This window comes from Neofelis nebulosa, chromosome 1, assembly GCF_028018385.1.
Source record: "Neofelis nebulosa isolate mNeoNeb1 chromosome 1, mNeoNeb1.pri, whole genome shotgun sequence".
In the NCBI taxonomy this organism is placed as follows: Eukaryota; Metazoa; Chordata; class Mammalia; order Carnivora; family Felidae; genus Neofelis; species Neofelis nebulosa.
In genome coordinates, this window is record NC_080782.1 from 239,062,386 (window position 1) to 239,067,215 (window position 4,830).

The window sequence follows — 4,830 nt, forward strand, 5'->3', positions numbered from 1 at the left end:
GATGACAGTTTGAATAACGTCGTGTTTGGATTCATTCCTCGGACACCGAAAGCCCTATAGCTCGAATGGCGCGAGCATTTTAAAGGAATCTGTTTCATCGCCACCTGGTTGTTTTCACGAATGTCTGCAAACAGGCAGCCGTGTGAGAGGCCCGTCTCTGTGCTCTCGCCAGAACTTACCTGCTATTTAGGAATTATTCCACACGCCACTGCCTCCAGGAACCTTTTTTTTTCTGCCCACGTAGAAATCGTGTGTCTTGGGGCGCCTGGGTGGCGCAGTCGGTTAAGCGTCCGACTTCAGCCAGGTCACGATCTCGCGGTCCGTGAGTTCGAGCCCCGCGTCGGGCTCTGGGCTGATGGCTCGGAGCCTGGAGCCTGTTTCCGCTTCTGTGCCTCCCTCTCTCTCTGCCCCTCCCCCGTTCATGCACTGTCTCTCTCTGTCCCAAAAATAAATTAAAAAAAAAAAAAAAAAAAAAAAAAAAAGAAATCGTGTGTCTTATGCACCTTGCAATGTCTCACTTCCACCCCCTAAACGCAGTGACTGTAGTTAATTTTATATTATTGTTATTAGCAGACATGCCTCCCCTGGAACCATACCGTAAGCAGTCTGAAGGTCCACTCTGCCTTTCTTGCACTGGCTGTGCTATGCCATCCATACTGGCGGGGAGCAGAGAAGCCCACATTTCTTGAAAACAGTGGGCAGCTTTACGTCTCCTGACCCAGATTCCTAAGAGGATCAGGTTCTAGGGGGAGCTGCGATTTAGCTTGGTGACTGCACCACTGAGATGATCCCTGGGGAATTCTGCAGAGGACAGGGAAGGCTGTAAATGGGTGAACAGTGCGCTGCTGTTCAGAAACAGGCAGGAGGCAGAGGAGGTGGGAGAGAGTCCAGCATGGGGTGTCAACAGGATGATTTGAGAAGGGGAGGCTGTGATCGCCAGGAGTCAGCAGGGGCTCGGTGAGAAAACTCGGGCTGACCTAGTTTCTCTGGCTGCCAGTATCACCAGAGAAATGCAAAGAGGAGGGAGTCTCCAGGACCTGGTTCAAGTGCTGGCAGTGGTTCTTCTGACCCTCCCGAGACAAAGTGTAAAAAGGTGGGTTGGATGAAAAGCAGGACGAGGTGGTGAATCCACAGCTGCCTGAATAAATCCGCCCACCGGCTTGCAGAGCTGCAGATCGATGGCGAGATGTCAATGCTCAGAGGGGTTGTCTTTTCAGAGGTGTTCCTCAGCACTCTCTTCTTGTGCCTGAATGGGCCCGGAGTCTTGTCAGTGGCTTGAAGCCGGTGTGGAAGGAAGAGGTAAGTCATGAGTCAAACGTAGGTTTGGGAAGGAGCGTGAAGACAGCGGAACCCCAAATCAGGATCTAGAAAGGCCCGACGAATCAGAGTGCGAGGCCAGATTCTGCAAAATGGAACTTAACTTGGGTCCCTCAAAAGAACTGTGCAGGCACGGAGTGAGGGACTACAAATTTCAGGGGCCAGAATTTCTACGCGATGCCGTGTGGCAGTCAAAAACTCCCACTTGATTCAACATCCACATCTAGCAGACACGAGGCCATGGTCATTCTGCTCTGCACCCGCCTAGGCATACCCTGGGATGTGCCATTACATTGTGGGGTACATGGCGGGAGAAGGCGAGGATGATAAGGGACAGTTCAAGAACCAAAGGCTCGCCTGAAAAACCTAAGTCTCAGAGAATACTCGAAAGGCAGTTTCCAGAAGAGGCGTCATTTGGAAGTACATGCGAACTTATTTTCTAGAAGAAATAAGCGGTGGGTTTGGTAGATGGTGTTTCCTCAGATGGTCACCATGCTCTCTCTCATTTCACATGTTTTTTCACGCTATGATCTTGCCACTCTTTAACAAAGACATCGAGTTTAGTCATCCTCCCCTTGAGTCTGGGCTTCCCTGGGACTTGTTTTGACCAATAGAATTTGGTGGAGGTGGTGGTATGTAACTTCTCAAGCTGGACCTGAACAGTTATGCAGTTTTCAGCTTTGCTGATTGAAATGCTCGCTTTTGGGGTCCGGTGCTAGCCGCCATCGCACTGCAAGCCCTGACAAAGCATCTGAGCCGCAAAATTCTGAGCAAATAAATGGTCGTCGTTTGAAGCCGCTACGTCTCAGAGTGGATAACTGAAAGAGTGATAAGGAAGGTAGACGACGGGGGCGCCTGAGTGGCTCAGTCCATTGAGCGTCCGACCTTGGCCCAGGCCGTGATCTTGCAGTTCCCGAGTTCGAGCCCCGCATCGGGCTCACTGCTGTCACCCTGTCTGCGCAGAGCCTGCTTTGGATCCTCTGTCCCCCTCTCTCGGCCCCACCCCTGCTTATGCTCTCTCTCAAAAAATCAATGAAAAACATGAAAAAAAAAATGGTAGACTATGGTGCCACACTGTTTACCAGCCATTAGATCTGAGCGAATCATTTTACTTCTTTGTCCCGGTTTCCTTTTCTGCTTAACCGGGGGAGCCAACCCCCTGTGATTATTGTGGGGATGAAATAATGCGTGAGAACCCTGTGGAATAATCCCCGGCCTGTCTGAGCTGGTCAGTACTAGAGTAGTAGCAGGACTAAGGGGGAGAAGCTGTGAAGACATAAAGTAATTCAACTCTATTTTTTGTCAAGAAAACTCTGTGATGGAATTGTCCAAACGTGGGGTAAGCTGCTTCTGGATGTGGCGAAACCCGCTTTCCTGGAGAATTCCGATCATGAATGGTGGCTGTCTGTAGACTTTGGGTATTGATGACCCTGTCAACTTTAAGATTCTATGTTCTGTCGTGCTGGGGCCAAGTCTTTGAGGAAGGAGCCGCTCTATGTGTTCGGTATGCTTTTCCTGAATTGACCTGAGCTAGATATATTCATTAGGAAGATGTACTCATCTGGCTAGATCATTACAGTGTCGAGATTACCAACATATTTTACTTGGCATAATGCTTTCTCATCAGCCATTAATGTTTCTGAACACATCCTTCTGAGGTCAGCATCGCCGTTCCTGTAAGATAAAAGACTTGAAGCAGAAGAGCTAAGTGGCTTATTAATTATTAAATGAACCGCTTAGAGCACCTTTCTGCCTGCGAATTCAAGCCTGGGACCCAAAGCCCAAGCCACTAGGCTTCCTTGCCCGGCAAGGTGGTACAGAGACCATCCCGATCTCCCCAAACACAGGGGTGAAAAGGCACAAAGACACAGGACAGACCTTCCTTCACTGCTCAAGAAACAGCCCAATGTGGCCCCTGAATTACAAAAGCTCGAGAAAGGAGGAGGTGCCTATTCAGAAGTTAACAAAGGAAAAGGGGATCTGGGATGGAAACCTTCCTGTCTGTTATTGACTAATACAATGTCCCAGACCTGTTCCCAAGGGCCCTAAGAGATGACAACCCCAAAGTCACTTGCAATTCAGCTGACCATTTCTTGCCAGGTCATTCTAGGGCAGGGCACAAGATAAGGAAAGAGAAAGAGGAGGGGCAGAAGTTGGGGGAGAGGGGCCCATCTTGCTTCCTGTGCTATTCAGCTTCTCCACACTGGCATCAAAGACAGCGATCTTGGGACTCTAAATGAGGACAGACTGACCCAAGAAACAGGGACAGGTGGTCACTTTGCTACCCACTCTGAAACCCCACATGGGGTATTTTAATAGTGTTCTCCATCTGTCCGACCTCGGGGGCTAATCCCTTCCTAATCTGAGTTGTAATATAATAATTGGGTAATCAGACAAGACACTCCAAAAAGCTGAGGCCGGAGTTTTGCTGTTCTTTTTGGCTAGACTTTCCCTTTATTAGAGCAAAGTACAGCTGACCTAGAAATTTCCCTTTTGAGCTTCAGTCTTCGCTAAACAAAAGCAGATACTCCGAAGTATGCATGTTTAGAGAGCACAGCCCTCCTTCTTGAGGGTGATTTCAGTCACTACTCCCTGCACATACAGGAAGGAGCTGCTAGGGGACCATATGATCTTGCTCTCTGCTGCAAAATTAAAAAAAAAAAAAAAAAAAAAAAGACGACGACGAAGAAGAAAAAAAGAGGCAGGGAGGGGGAGGGTAAACCTCATGGTTAGCCTGGGCTAATGAGCTCACTGGTGTGTGTCCAGGAAACATTTCAGAATGAATACATCTGCTGAGATTTCTCTCTTTTGAAAAAAGTAACCTTGTTGTGGTGGATGGAAATGAAACATAAATGAAAGCTGCGTGAAGCCGGATCAGGGACTGAAACTGAAGCCCACGCAGAAAACCCAGTAGGCGGTTAGGATCTGGGACTGAAGTAAGCCTGGCTGTTTGGGGATTAACCCATCATGGAGGAAAACATAGATTTTTTTTTTTTTTTTTTCCAAAGGAAGAAAAAAGAACACTTAAGCTGCGGAGGGCTGATCATACTGGCCGAGCACCTGGGAGGAAACAAAGGTGCCGTGAGGCCATTTGGCTGGAGAGTTTCACATTGAACTAAGGCTCACACTGGGGAGTCTCCTGGTTGCTCTCGAGGGCAGTGTCATAGATTATTCATGACAGTCCCCAGCACACACTAGACACTCAACAAATGCTAATGGAGGCAGTCTAGAGGTGGCAATAACCGCAGTCAGCACTAACTTAAGTCCGTTTCAAACATTTGCTAATTGTATTTGCTTTTTTTAAAAAAAAATGTAATATTTACTTTTGAGGGGAGGAGGGGCAGAAAGAGAAGGAGACAGAGGATTCAAAGTGGGTTCTGCGCTGACAACAGAGAGCCTGACGCGAGGTTCAAACTCAAGGACGGTGAGATCATGACCTGAGCCCAAGTCGGACGCTTAACCGACGGAGTCACCCAGGCGCCCCTAAATGTAATTGCTTTAGCCAGAAAATGT

General features: G+C 48.4%; 1 long non-coding RNA gene across 3 annotated transcripts; it reads left to right on the plus strand.

Annotated features, from left to right (window-relative positions):
• Positions 1-738: 738 nt before the first annotated feature.
• Positions 739-4,615, plus strand: LOC131488183 (uncharacterized). 3 transcript variants are annotated; one of them, XR_009250113.1, is made up of 3 exons: positions 740-2,545; positions 2,625-2,821; positions 4,326-4,615. It is a non-coding gene; the product is annotated as an uncharacterized LOC131488183 (long non-coding RNA). The 3 variants fall into 3 exon arrangements; XR_009250112.1 differs by having other exon boundaries at positions 740-1,299; XR_009250111.1 differs by having other exon boundaries at positions 739-2,821.
• Positions 4,616-4,830: the final 215 nt, after the last annotated feature.